Raw genomic sequence first — 14,957 nt, 5'->3', positions numbered from 1 at the left:
ACAGGAGCAACCAGACAAGGACTGATTACATTGATGCCAGGCACTGGACTAAAAATCCAGGAAGTTTAAATAGGAACACCCAGGGTCTAACGAACCAGGTGACTACAAACCTGGGGAAAGAATATCCAAGTGCCATACCGCTAGTGACCACAAGAGGGAGCCAAAAAGTATAGTTCACAACAGGAGACTTCAGTATTTGGTTAAGTGGAAGGGCTATGGTCAGGAGGATAATTCCTGGGTGGTCGCCTCTGATGTTCATGCGGCCGATTTGGTTCATGCCTTCCATGTGGCTCATCCTGATCGCCCTGGGGGTTTTGATGAGGGTTCAGTGACCCCTCCTCAAGGGGGGGGTACTGTTGTGTACTCTGTTCTGGGCTCCCTCTTGTGGTCATGAGTGGTACTGTGTGAGTGCTATCTTTGTGCTCCCTCTGGTGGCTCTTTTTGTCATTCTGCGGGTCTGTGGCTGGGATCAGCTGTCTTGTCATCTGCTAGTTGGTTTCCTATTTAGCTCACCTGGACCTTCATTCATTGCCTGCTGTCAATGTATTCAGTGCTATTCTGATCTCTCCTGACTACATTCGTTATCAGTCTCTCCAAGAGAAGGTAAGTTTCTGTTTGTTCATTTTTTGCTCATCTGTGTTCAATATGTTTCTTTGTTTATGATGAGTTCTGTCCAGCTTGCTAATATGTGATTTCCTCGCTTGCTGGTAGCTCTAGGGGGCTGAGTTTCTCCCCTCACACCGTTAGTTGGTGTGGGGGTTCTCGAACTCTCAGCGTGGATATTTTGTATAGGGTTTTTTACTGACCGCACAGTTTCCTATCTATCTTCTGCTATCTAGTGATTAGCGGGCCTCATTTGCTAAATCTGTTTCATTTCTACGTTTGTATTCTCCCCTTAACTCACCGTTATTATTTGTGGGGGGCTTTCTATATCTTTGGGGTATTTTCTCTGAGGCAAGTGAGGTCTTTGCTTTCTCTCTTTAGGGGTAGCTAGTTTCTCAGGCCGTGAAGAGACGTCTAGGATTTTAGGAAATGTTCCACGGCTACTTTTAGTGTGTATTGGATAGGATCAGGATTGCGGTCAGTCCAGTTGCCACCTCCCCAGAGCTCGTCCTATGTTCAGTTACTTAGCTGGTCAGATCTGTGATCCTCAGCCACTAAGGATCATAACAGGTGGGGTTCTTCTTCGTGCAGAAGAAGAGAGGAGAATTACGTCCATGTATAGACTACAGGGGTCTTAACGCCATTACCATTAAGAAAAAATACCCTCTTCCCCTGATATCTGAGCTCTTTGACAGGCTCCGGGGAGCTAGGGTATTTACTAAGCTAGATCTGGGGGGTACCTACAATCTGATTCGCATCCGTGAGATTGACGAGTGGAAGACGGCTTTTAATACCAGAGATGGGCACTATGAACATCTGGTGATGCCCTTTGGGCTCTGTAATGCACCAGCTGTCTTCCAAGACATTGTAAACAACATCTTCCGGGATATGCTTTCCACCTCAGTGGTGGTCTATCTGGATGATATTCTAATCTTCTCTCCAAATATTGATTCCCACCGGAAAGATGCTTGCAGAGTTTTTGATCTCCTACGGGCAAACTCCCTCTACGCCAAGTTGGAGTACTGTGTGTTTGAGCGGGAGTCCTTGCCTTTCCTGGGTTATATCATCTCAGCCCGGGGATTAGCTATGGATTCTGCCAAGCTACAAGCAGTGATGGATTGGCAGGAACCCCATTCTCTCAAGGCGGTACAGCGCTTTATGGGGTTTATTAATTATTATCGTCAGTTCATCCTCCACTTCTCAACTTTGGTAGCTCCCTTGGTAGCCCTCACCAAGAAGGGAGCAAATACCAAATTGTGGTCAGAGGAGGTCTCCAAAGCCTTCTTATCTGTTAAGTCCCGCTTTGCTAGCGCTCCCATTCTGCATCGTCCTGATGTAGATAAGCCTTTTATTATTGAGGTGGATGCCTCATCTGTCGGAGCTTGAGCGGTCCTCTTCCAAAAGGACGCTCAAGGTCGGAAGCATCCTTGCTTCTTTTTCTCCAAGACCTTCACTCCGGTGGAGAGGAATTATTCCATCAGGGACAGGGAGTTGTTAGCAATAAAGTTGGCTTTTTCAGAATGGAGACACCTTCTGGAAGGGGCTCTGTTGTGAATTCTGTTTGTGGGCTCCCTCTGGTGGCTACTGGTGGTACTGGTTGACTTCTGTCTTTTATCTCCAGTGCACCTGTTCCCATCAGGAAATGGGAGTCTCCTATATAGTCTGGCTTCTCAGTCATTTACTTGCCGGCTATCAATGTTACCAGAGCTCCTCTGTTACTTGCTACCTGCTCCAAGTCTGCTGATTCAGATAAGTTGGATCATCTGTACTTTTTGTGAAAGTTTTGTCCAGCGTTCATTTGGATCATTTGTACCTTTTGTCCAGCGTGCATTTATATGAATCTTGCTGCTGGAAGCTCTAGCGAACTGAAATGACCACTCCGGTGTCATGAGTTGATACCGGAGTTTAAAGTAATTTCAGGATGGTATTTTGTAGGGTTTTGAGTTGACCGCGAAGTCCACTTTTGTATTTTCTGCTATCTAGTTAGTGGGCCTCTCTTTGCTGAACCTGTATTCATACTACGTATGTGTTTTCTTCTTAACTAACCGTCATTATATGTTGGGGGCTACTATCACTTTGGGGTTTTCTCTGGAGGCAAGCCAGGTCTGTGTTTCCTCTACTAGGGGTAGCTAGATCTCCGGCTGGTGCGAGACGTCTAGGAATAAAACGCAGGTACGTTCCCCGGCTACTGGCAGTTGTGCGTGAGGTTCAGCATCGCGGTCAGCTTAGATTCCATCTTCCTAGAGCTAGTCCTGTTTTTGCCTATGTCCCTGCCATTGGGAACCATGACAGTATAGCCGGCCTCACTGTGTTAAAAGTATTGGCTGAAGAAGGAGAGAAAAGAAGTTTCTGACACCTTTTTTTTTTTTACTCTGAAGTCTGTCTAGCCATAATTGTTGTCTGCTGCTTTTCCCTCCTCTTAATCCCTGAATGGCTCAGATCTCAGCTGCTGAGAAATGGATATCCAGAGTTTAGCTTCAAATCTGAATAATCTTGCTTCTAAGGTTCAAAATATACAAGACTTTGTCATACATGCTCCTATGTCTGAACCTAAAATTCCTATACCAGAGTTTTTTTCTGGATATAGATCTCGTTTTTTGAATTTTAAGCACAATTGTAAATTGTATCTTTCTCTGAGATCTTACTCCGCTGGAGACCCCGCTCAGCAGGTTAAGATTGTTATTTCCTTGCTGCGGGGTGACCCCCAGAATTGGGCATTTGCATTGGCGCCAGGGGACCCTGCGCTGCTCAATGTGGATGCGTTTTTTCTGGCGCTGGGGTTGCTCTATGAGGAACCTAATTTGGAGATTCAGGCTGAAAAAGCCTTGATAGCCCTCTCTCAAGGGCATGATGAAGCTGAGATATATTGTCAAAAATTTCGAAAATGGTCTGTGCTTACTCAGTGGAATGAGTGCGCCCTGGCGGCGAATTTCAGAGAGGGTCTCTCTGACGCCGTTAAAGATGTCATGGTGGGGTTTCCTACGCCCACAGGTCTGAATGAGTCCATGACAATGGCTATTCAGATTGACCGGCGTTTACGGGAGCGCAAACCTGTGCACCATTTGGCGGTGTCTTCTGAGCAGGCACCGGAGAATATGCAATGTGATAGAATTCTGTCCAGAAGTGAACGGCAGAATTATAGGCGTAAAAATGGGTTGTGCTTTTATTGTGGCGATTCTGCTCATGTTATATCAGCATGCTCTAAACGCACAAAAAGGGTTGATAAGTCTCTTGCAGTTGGCACTTTGCAGTCTAAGTTTATTTTGTCTGTGACTTTGATTTGTTCGTTATCATCTATTACCGTGAATGCCTATGTGGACTCTGGCGCCGCCCTGAGTCTAATGGATTGGTCCTTTGCCAGGCGATGTGGGTTTAGTCTAGAGTCTCTGGAAGTCCCTATCCCTTTGAAGGGTATTGACTCCACACCATTGGCTAGGAATAAACCTCAATACTGGACACAAGTGACTATGTGTATGACTCCAGACCATCAGGAGGTGATTCGATTCCTTGTGTTGCATAATTTGCATGATGTCTTAGTGCTTGGATTGCCATGGCTACAAATTCATAACCCAGTTCTTGACTGGAAAACAATGTCCGTATTAAGCTGGGGATGTCAGGGGGCTCATGGGGAAGTACCTTTGGTTTCCATTGCTTCATCTACTCCCTCTGAGGTTCCGGCATTTTTGTCTGACTACTGTGATGTTTTTGAGGAGCCTAAACTTAGTTCGCTCCCTCCTCACAGGGATTGCGATTGTGCTATAGATTTGATTCCTGGCAGCAAATTTCCTAAAGGTCGTTTGTTCAATCTGTCTGTGCCAGAGCATGCTGCTATGCGAGAGTATATTAAGGAGTCCTTGGAAAAGGGACATATCCATCCATCCTCATCCCCTTTAGGAGCAGGTTTTTTTTTCATGGGTAAAAAAGATGGTTCCCTGAGGCCTTGTATTGATTATCGGCTGTTGAATAAGATTACAGTCAAATATCAGTATCCTTTGCCACTGTTGACTGATTTGTTTGCTCGTATTAAGGGGGCAAGGTGGTTTTCTAAGATTGACCTTCGGGGTGCGTATAATTTGGTGCGGATTAAGCAGGGAGATGAGTGGAAAACTGCATTTAATATGCCAGAGGGCCATTTTGAGTATCTGGTAATGCCTTTTGGTCTTTCTAATGCCCCTTCAGTCTTTCAGTCCTTTATGCACAATATTTTCCGTGAATATCTGGATAAATTTATGATTGTGTATTTGGATGATATTTTGATTTTTTCTGATGACTGGGAGTCGCATGTTCAACAGGTCAGGAAGGTTTTTCAGGTTTTGCGGGCCAATTCTTTGTTTGTAAAGGGTTCAAAGTGTATTTTTGGGGTTCAGAAGATCTCTTTTTTTGGGGTACATTTTTTCCCCTTCTTCTACTGAGATGGATCCTGTCAAGGTTCGGGCTATTTGTGATTGGACGCAACCTACTTCCCTTAAGAGTCTTCAGAAATTCTTGGGCTTTGCTCATTTCTATCGTCGATTTATAACTGGTTTTTCAAGTGTTGTTAAGCCTCTAACGGATTTGACTAAGAAGGGTGCTGATGTTGCCAATTGGTCCTCGGCGGCTGTGGAGGCCTTTCGGGAGCTTAAGCGCCGCTTTTCTTCTGCCCCTGTGTTGCGCCAGCCTGATGTTTCACTTCCTTTTCAGGTCGAAGTTGATGCTTCCGAGATCGGAGCGGGGGCGGTTTTGTCGCAGAGAAGTTCCGATTGTTCGGTGATGAGACCATGTGCGTTCTTTTCTCGAAAATTTTCGCCCGCCGAGCGAAATTATGATGTTGGTAATCGTGAGCTCTTGGCTATGAAGTGGGCCTTTGAGGAGTGGCGTCATTGGCTTGAGGGTGCTAGGCATCAGGTGGTGGTCTTGACTGATCACAAGAATCTGATTTACCTTGAGTCTGCCAGGCGTCTGAATCCTAGACAGGCGCGCTGGTCGTTGTTTTTCTCCCGGTTTAATTTCGTGGTCTCATATCTACCAGGTTCAAAAAATGTGAAGGCAGATGCCCTTTCTAGGAGTTTTGAGCCTGACTCCCCTGGTGATTGTGAGCCTACGGGTATCCTTAAGGATGGGGTGATATTGTCTGCTGTCTCTCCAGACTTGCGATGTGCTTTGCAGGAGTTTCAAGTGGATAGGCCTGATCGTTGTCCGCCTGGGAGACTGTTTGTTCCAGATGAGTGGACCAGTAGAGTCATCTTGGAAGTTCATTCTTCTGTGTTGGCAGGCCACCCTGGAATCTTTGGTACCAGAGATTTGGTGGCCAGGTCCTTCTGGTGGCCTTCCCTGTCTCGGGATGTGCGTACTTTTGTACAGTCTTGTGATGTTTGTGCTCGGGCCAAGCCTTGCTGTTCTCGGGCTAGTGGATTGTTGTTGCCCTTGCCTATTCCGAAGAGGCCTTGGACGCACATCTCTATGGACTTTATTTCGGATCTCCCGGTTTCTCAGAAAATGACCGTCATCTGGGTGGTGTGTGACCGTTTTTCTAAAATGGTTCATTTGGTACCCTTGCCCAAGTTGCCTTCTTCATCTGAGTTGGTTCCTCTATTTTTTCAGAATGTGGTTCGTTTACATGGTATCCCGGAAAACATCGTTTCTGACAGGGGATCCCAATTTGTGTCTAGATTTTGGCGGGCGTTCTGTGCCAGGATGGGCATTGATTTGTCTTTTTCGTCTGCATTCCACCCTCAGACGAATGGCCAGACAGAGAGAACTAATCAGACCTTGGAGACTTATTTGAGGTGTTTTGTGTCTGCTGATCAGGATGACTGGGTCGCCTTTTTGCCGTTGGCAGAGTTTGCCCTTAATAATCGGGCTAGTTCTGCCACTCTGGTTTCTCCTTTCTTTTGCAATTCGGGGTTTCACCCTCGTTTCTCATCTGGCCAGGTGGAATCTTCGGATTGCCCTGGAGTGGACACGATGGTGGATAGACTGCACCGGATTTGGAGTCATGTGGTGGACAACTTGAAGTTGTCCCAGGAGAAGACTCAGCGGTTTGCTAATCGTCGTCGTCGTGCTGGTAATCGTCTTCGCGTTGGGGACTTGGTGTGGTTATCTTCTCGTTTTGTCCCTATGAAGGTCTCTTCTCCTAAGTTTAAACCTCGGTTCATAGGTCCTTATAAGATTTTGGAGATTCTTAATCCTGTATCGTTTCGTTTGGACCTACCAGCATCTTTCACTATTCATAATGTCTTCCATCGGTCTTTGTTGCGGAGGTACGAGGTACCGGTTGTTCCTTCTGTTGAGCCTCCTGCTCCTGTGCTGGTGCAGGGTGAATTGGAGTATGTTGTGGAGAAGATTTTGGACTCTTGCATTTCCAGACGGAGACTTCAATATTTGGTTAAATGGAAGGGATACGGTCAGGAGGATAATTCTTGGGTGACTGCCTCTGATGTTCATGCCTCTGATTTGGTTCGCGCCTTTCATAGGGCTCATCCAGATCGCCCTGGTGGTTCTCATGAGGGTTCGGTGCCCCCTCCTCAAGGGGGGGGTACTGTTGTGAATTCTGTTTGTGGGCTCCCTCTGGTGGCTACTGGTGGTACTGGTTGACTTCTGTCTTTTATCTCCAGTGCACCTGTTCCCATCAGGAAATGGGAGTCTCCTATATAGTCTGGCTTCTCAGTCATTTACTTGCCGGCTATCAATGTTACCAGAGCTCCTCTGTTACTTGCTACCTGCTCCAAGTCTGCTGATTCAGATAAGTTGGATCATCTGTACTTTTTGTGAAAGTTTTGTCCAGCGTTCATTTGGATCATTTGTACCTTTTGTCCAGCGTGCATTTATATGAATCTTGCTGCTGGAAGCTCTAGCGAACTGAAATGACCACTCCGGTGTCATGAGTTGATACCGGAGTTTAAAGTAATTTCAGGATGGTATTTTGTAGGGTTTTGAGTTGACCGCGAAGTCCACTTTTGTATTTTCTGCTATCTAGTTAGTGGGCCTCTCTTTGCTGAACCTGTATTCATACTACGTATGTGTTTTCTTCTTAACTAACCGTCATTATATGTTGGGGGCTACTATCACTTTGGGGTTTTCTCTGGAGGCAAGCCAGGTCTGTGTTTCCTCTACTAGGGGTAGCTAGATCTCCGGCTGGTGCGAGACGTCTAGGAATAAAACGCAGGTACGTTCCCCGGCTACTGGCAGTTGTGCGTGAGGTTCAGCATCGCGGTCAGCTTAGATTCCATCTTCCTAGAGCTAGTCCTGTTTTTGCCTATGTCCCTGCCATTGGGAACCATGACAGTATAGCCGGCCTCACTGTGTTAAAAGTATTGGCTGAAGAAGGAGAGAAAAGAAGTTTCTGACACCTTTTTTTTTTTTACTCTGAAGTCTGTCTAGCCATAATTGTTGTCTGCTGCTTTTCCCTCCTCTTAATCCCTGAATGGCTCAGATCTCAGCTGCTGAGAAATGGATATCCAGAGTTTAGCTTCAAATCTGAATAATCTTGCTTCTAAGGTTCAAAATATACAAGACTTTGTCATACATGCTCCTATGTCTGAACCTAAAATTCCTATACCAGAGTTTTTTTCTGGATATAGATCTCGTTTTTTGAATTTTAAGCACAATTGTAAATTGTATCTTTCTCTGAGATCTTACTCCGCTGGAGACCCCGCTCAGCAGGTTAAGATTGTTATTTCCTTGCTGCGGGGTGACCCCCAGAATTGGGCATTTGCATTGGCGCCAGGGGACCCTGCGCTGCTCAATGTGGATGCGTTTTTTCTGGCGCTGGGGTTGCTCTATGAGGAACCTAATTTGGAGATTCAGGCTGAAAAAGCCTTGATAGCCCTCTCTCAAGGGCATGATGAAGCTGAGATATATTGTCAAAAATTTCGAAAATGGTCTGTGCTTACTCAGTGGAATGAGTGCGCCCTGGCGGCGAATTTCAGAGAGGGTCTCTCTGACGCCGTTAAAGATGTCATGGTGGGGTTTCCTACGCCCACAGGTCTGAATGAGTCCATGACAATGGCTATTCAGATTGACCGGCGTTTACGGGAGCGCAAACCTGTGCACCATTTGGCGGTGTCTTCTGAGCAGGCACCGGAGAATATGCAATGTGATAGAATTCTGTCCAGAAGTGAACGGCAGAATTATAGGCGTAAAAATGGGTTGTGCTTTTATTGTGGCGATTCTGCTCATGTTATATCAGCATGCTCTAAACGCACAAAAAGGGTTGATAAGTCTCTTGCAGTTGGCACTTTGCAGTCTAAGTTTATTTTGTCTGTGACTTTGATTTGTTCGTTATCATCTATTACCGTGAATGCCTATGTGGACTCTGGCGCCGCCCTGAGTCTAATGGATTGGTCCTTTGCCAGGCGATGTGGGTTTAGTCTAGAGTCTCTGGAAGTCCCTATCCCTTTGAAGGGTATTGACTCCACACCATTGGCTAGGAATAAACCTCAATACTGGACACAAGTGACTATGTGTATGACTCCAGACCATCAGGAGGTGATTCGATTCCTTGTGTTGCATAATTTGCATGATGTCTTAGTGCTTGGATTGCCATGGCTACAAATTCATAACCCAGTTCTTGACTGGAAAACAATGTCCGTATTAAGCTGGGGATGTCAGGGGGCTCATGGGGAAGTACCTTTGGTTTCCATTGCTTCATCTACTCCCTCTGAGGTTCCGGCATTTTTGTCTGACTACTGTGATGTTTTTGAGGAGCCTAAACTTAGTTCGCTCCCTCCTCACAGGGATTGCGATTGTGCTATAGATTTGATTCCTGGCAGCAAATTTCCTAAAGGTCGTTTGTTCAATCTGTCTGTGCCAGAGCATGCTGCTATGCGAGAGTATATTAAGGAGTCCTTGGAAAAGGGACATATCCATCCATCCTCATCCCCTTTAGGAGCAGGTTTTTTTTTCATGGGTAAAAAAGATGGTTCCCTGAGGCCTTGTATTGATTATCGGCTGTTGAATAAGATTACAGTCAAATATCAGTATCCTTTGCCACTGTTGACTGATTTGTTTGCTCGTATTAAGGGGGCAAGGTGGTTTTCTAAGATTGACCTTCGGGGTGCGTATAATTTGGTGCGGATTAAGCAGGGAGATGAGTGGAAAACTGCATTTAATATGCCAGAGGGCCATTTTGAGTATCTGGTAATGCCTTTTGGTCTTTCTAATGCCCCTTCAGTCTTTCAGTCCTTTATGCACAATATTTTCCGTGAATATCTGGATAAATTTATGATTGTGTATTTGGATGATATTTTGATTTTTTCTGATGACTGGGAGTCGCATGTTCAACAGGTCAGGAAGGTTTTTCAGGTTTTGCGGGCCAATTCTTTGTTTGTAAAGGGTTCAAAGTGTATTTTTGGGGTTCAGAAGATCTCTTTTTTTGGGGTACATTTTTTCCCCTTCTTCTACTGAGATGGATCCTGTCAAGGTTCGGGCTATTTGTGATTGGACGCAACCTACTTCCCTTAAGAGTCTTCAGAAATTCTTGGGCTTTGCTCATTTCTATCGTCGATTTATAACTGGTTTTTCAAGTGTTGTTAAGCCTCTAACGGATTTGACTAAGAAGGGTGCTGATGTTGCCAATTGGTCCTCGGCGGCTGTGGAGGCCTTTCGGGAGCTTAAGCGCCGCTTTTCTTCTGCCCCTGTGTTGCGCCAGCCTGATGTTTCACTTCCTTTTCAGGTCGAAGTTGATGCTTCCGAGATCGGAGCGGGGGCGGTTTTGTCGCAGAGAAGTTCCGATTGTTCGGTGATGAGACCATGTGCGTTCTTTTCTCGAAAATTTTCGCCCGCCGAGCGAAATTATGATGTTGGTAATCGTGAGCTCTTGGCTATGAAGTGGGCCTTTGAGGAGTGGCGTCATTGGCTTGAGGGTGCTAGGCATCAGGTGGTGGTCTTGACTGATCACAAGAATCTGATTTACCTTGAGTCTGCCAGGCGTCTGAATCCTAGACAGGCGCGCTGGTCGTTGTTTTTCTCCCGGTTTAATTTCGTGGTCTCATATCTACCAGGTTCAAAAAATGTGAAGGCAGATGCCCTTTCTAGGAGTTTTGAGCCTGACTCCCCTGGTGATTGTGAGCCTACGGGTATCCTTAAGGATGGGGTGATATTGTCTGCTGTCTCTCCAGACTTGCGATGTGCTTTGCAGGAGTTTCAAGTGGATAGGCCTGATCGTTGTCCGCCTGGGAGACTGTTTGTTCCAGATGAGTGGACCAGTAGAGTCATCTTGGAAGTTCATTCTTCTGTGTTGGCAGGCCACCCTGGAATCTTTGGTACCAGAGATTTGGTGGCCAGGTCCTTCTGGTGGCCTTCCCTGTCTCGGGATGTGCGTACTTTTGTACAGTCTTGTGATGTTTGTGCTCGGGCCAAGCCTTGCTGTTCTCGGGCTAGTGGATTGTTGTTGCCCTTGCCTATTCCGAAGAGGCCTTGGACGCACATCTCTATGGACTTTATTTCGGATCTCCCGGTTTCTCAGAAAATGACCGTCATCTGGGTGGTGTGTGACCGTTTTTCTAAAATGGTTCATTTGGTACCCTTGCCCAAGTTGCCTTCTTCATCTGAGTTGGTTCCTCTATTTTTTCAGAATGTGGTTCGTTTACATGGTATCCCGGAAAACATCGTTTCTGACAGGGGATCCCAATTTGTGTCTAGATTTTGGCGGGCGTTCTGTGCCAGGATGGGCATTGATTTGTCTTTTTCGTCTGCATTCCACCCTCAGACGAATGGCCAGACAGAGAGAACTAATCAGACCTTGGAGACTTATTTGAGGTGTTTTGTGTCTGCTGATCAGGATGACTGGGTCGCCTTTTTGCCGTTGGCAGAGTTTGCCCTTAATAATCGGGCTAGTTCTGCCACTCTGGTTTCTCCTTTCTTTTGCAATTCGGGGTTTCACCCTCGTTTCTCATCTGGCCAGGTGGAATCTTCGGATTGCCCTGGAGTGGACACGATGGTGGATAGACTGCACCGGATTTGGAGTCATGTGGTGGACAACTTGAAGTTGTCCCAGGAGAAGACTCAGCGGTTTGCTAATCGTCGTCGTCGTGCTGGTAATCGTCTTCGCGTTGGGGACTTGGTGTGGTTATCTTCTCGTTTTGTCCCTATGAAGGTCTCTTCTCCTAAGTTTAAACCTCGGTTCATAGGTCCTTATAAGATTTTGGAGATTCTTAATCCTGTATCGTTTCGTTTGGACCTACCAGCATCTTTCACTATTCATAATGTCTTCCATCGGTCTTTGTTGCGGAGGTACGAGGTACCGGTTGTTCCTTCTGTTGAGCCTCCTGCTCCTGTGCTGGTGCAGGGTGAATTGGAGTATGTTGTGGAGAAGATTTTGGACTCTTGCATTTCCAGACGGAGACTTCAATATTTGGTTAAATGGAAGGGATACGGTCAGGAGGATAATTCTTGGGTGACTGCCTCTGATGTTCATGCCTCTGATTTGGTTCGCGCCTTTCATAGGGCTCATCCAGATCGCCCTGGTGGTTCTCATGAGGGTTCGGTGCCCCCTCCTCAAGGGGGGGGTACTGTTGTGAATTCTGTTTGTGGGCTCCCTCTGGTGGCTACTGGTGGTACTGGTTGACTTCTGTCTTTTATCTCCAGTGCACCTGTTCCCATCAGGAAATGGGAGTCTCCTATATAGTCTGGCTTCTCAGTCATTTACTTGCCGGCTATCAATGTTACCAGAGCTCCTCTGTTACTTGCTACCTGCTCCAAGTCTGCTGATTCAGATAAGTTGGATCATCTGTACTTTTTGTGAAAGTTTTGTCCAGCGTTCATTTGGATCATTTGTACCTTTTGTCCAGCGTGCATTTATATGAATCTTGCTGCTGGAAGCTCTAGCGAACTGAAATGACCACTCCGGTGTCATGAGTTGATACCGGAGTTTAAAATCATTTCAGGATGGTATTTTGTAGGGTTTTGAGTTGACCGCGAAGTCCACTTTTGTATTTTCTGCTATCTAGTTAGTGGGCCTCTCTTTGCTGAACCTGTATTCATACTACGTATGTGTTTTCTTCTTAACTAACCGTCATTATATGTTGGGGGCTACTATCACTTTGGGGTTTTCTCTGGAGGCAAGCCAGGTCTGTGTTTCCTCTACTAGGGGTAGCTAGATCTCCGGCTGGTGCGAGACGTCTAGGGATAAAACGCAGGTACGTTCCCCGGCTACTGGTAGTTGTGCGTGAGGTTCAGCATCGCGGTCAGCTTAGATTCCATCTTCCTAGAGCTAGTCCTGTTTTTGCCTATGTCCCTGCCATTGGGAACCATGACAGGGCTCGCTTTCCCTTCCAAGTCTACACTGACCATAAGAATTTGGTATATTTGCAGAAAGCCCAGCAGCTGAATTCTCGTCAGGCCAGATGGTCCCTGTTCTTCTCCCGGTTCCACTTCACCGTTTATTTCCTATCTGGGGAGAAGAACGTTCATGCCGATGCTCTCTCCCGCTCAATGATGTCATCAGAGGAGGAGAATTGGCTAATTGTTCCCTCTGGGAGTCTGAGAACTGTGGCTCCGGTGTCGCTAGAGTCTGTGTCTCCGGGCAAGATTTTCATTCCACCCAATTTGTGAATGGAGGTTTGCTCTTGGGCTCACTCGTCCAGGGTGGGTGGACATTTTGGGATCAAAAGGACATCTGAGCTGCTGTCAAGGACATACCGATGGCCGCATATGGCCCGTGACATTAGAGATTATATTCAGGCATGCGTCTCCTGTGCCAAGAATAGGTCTCTTCGACAATGGCTTGCTAGGTTACTCTACCCACTACCGGTGGCTGATAGTCCCTGGGAGATGGTCGGGATGGACTTTGTGGTAGGCTTACCCAAGTCCCGTGGCTGCATCGTTATTTGGGTACTTACCTACCATTTCTCTAAAATGGTGCAATTGGTGCTTCTGCACGAGCCTTGTCGGCGTTGTTTGTCAAACATGTCTTCCGTTTACACGGTATGCCTGACAAGATTGTCAGTGACCGGGGTCCCCAGGTTGCGGCTTGGTTCTGGAGAGAGCTTTGTCGCCTACTTAGTTTTGAGCTGAATCTCTCTTCAGCGTGCCATCCCGAGACGAATGGGTTGGTAGAGAAGGCCAACCAGACTCTGGTCACATATCTCTAACATTTTGTCTCAGCCAGGCAGGATGACTGGGCATCCCTGCTACCTTGGGCAGAATTTGCCTTGAACAACACCATAGCCGACTCCACTGGGCAGGCCCCATTCCTACACAGGATGCTATTCGGGCTTCCAAGGAGAGAATGAGGGTCTCTGCCAATGCACATTGGCGTCCTGCTCCGACCTTTGCACCTGGCGACTTAGTGTGGCTCTCCGCCCGCAATATCAGGCTGCGAGTTGAGTCCACTAAGTTTGTGCCTCCCTACTTAGGGCCTTTCCTTTCAAGGTTCTGGAATAAGTTAACCCTGTGGTCTATCGTCTGGCTCTTCCTCCATGCCTGGGTATCACCAACACCTTTCATGTGTCCCTCTTAAAGCCCGTTCATGTGTAACGGTTTTCTGAGTCATCTGCCGGGACATCGGGTTTGTTCGCGGACGATTATGAGGTGAACGCTATCTTGGGGTGCAAGGTGGAATGTGGCAAAAAATTCTATCTGGTGGACTGGAAGGGTCCGGGCCCAGCAGACAGGACCTGTGAACCTGTGGAGCACATTCAGGCTCCGCTGCTTATTGCAGCCTTTGAACGTAGCGAGGCTCAGGGAGGGGGGCCATGTTAGGTGTTGAGTTCCTGCCTCCACACAGGGGGAATCTTGAACCATGTCCACTGCAGTCTCCCATTCTTCTCTAGCCACATTGGAGCCTGCTCAGCGGAGACGTTGGTTCCAGCATCTGGCTCAAGCTGATACTGTGAAACTGGTTACTGCTGCCTTTCCAGTCTCTGCATTTTTAGCCAGCACTGATCAGTAGCAAGCAGGTCTTTCTGAGACTAAGTCCTGCTTTTCCCATACTGAGCATGCCCACGGGATGACCTCCCATTGGAGGTTGAGGGTCACATGCTCAGGTCCTGTTGCACCTCTTATTGGACCATCTGGAAAGTCCCGTAGCACTACTGCTATAAAAGGCTTGCATGGCTGCTCGGCCATGCGTTAGTGTATACTTGAAAACATGTGTGTGTAGATGTGCGAAAGTCGCTCTTTAATCATCCCCCTTCCTAGTGTTGTTGTTTGCTTACGTATGGTGGATGTTTGATATCTAGCGCCCGACAGTGCCATCTGCACACTAAGCACACATTACAGTGCCTTTGCAGTGCCCGCTTATACGGCACCATGCGCAATCAGTGCGCTTTCCTGACAGCTTGTCAGTGTAGGGTGGGAATTCCCACTTGGACTCTGCATCTTACTCAAGGCGTCCTCAGGCGTGGGCTCAAAAGCCACCGAGGGTCAGAGCGGGT

Source organism: Ranitomeya variabilis, chromosome 2, assembly GCF_051348905.1.
Source record: "Ranitomeya variabilis isolate aRanVar5 chromosome 2, aRanVar5.hap1, whole genome shotgun sequence".
In the NCBI taxonomy this organism is placed as follows: domain Eukaryota; kingdom Metazoa; phylum Chordata; class Amphibia; order Anura; family Dendrobatidae; genus Ranitomeya; species Ranitomeya variabilis.
This window is presented reverse-complemented; position numbering follows the sequence as displayed.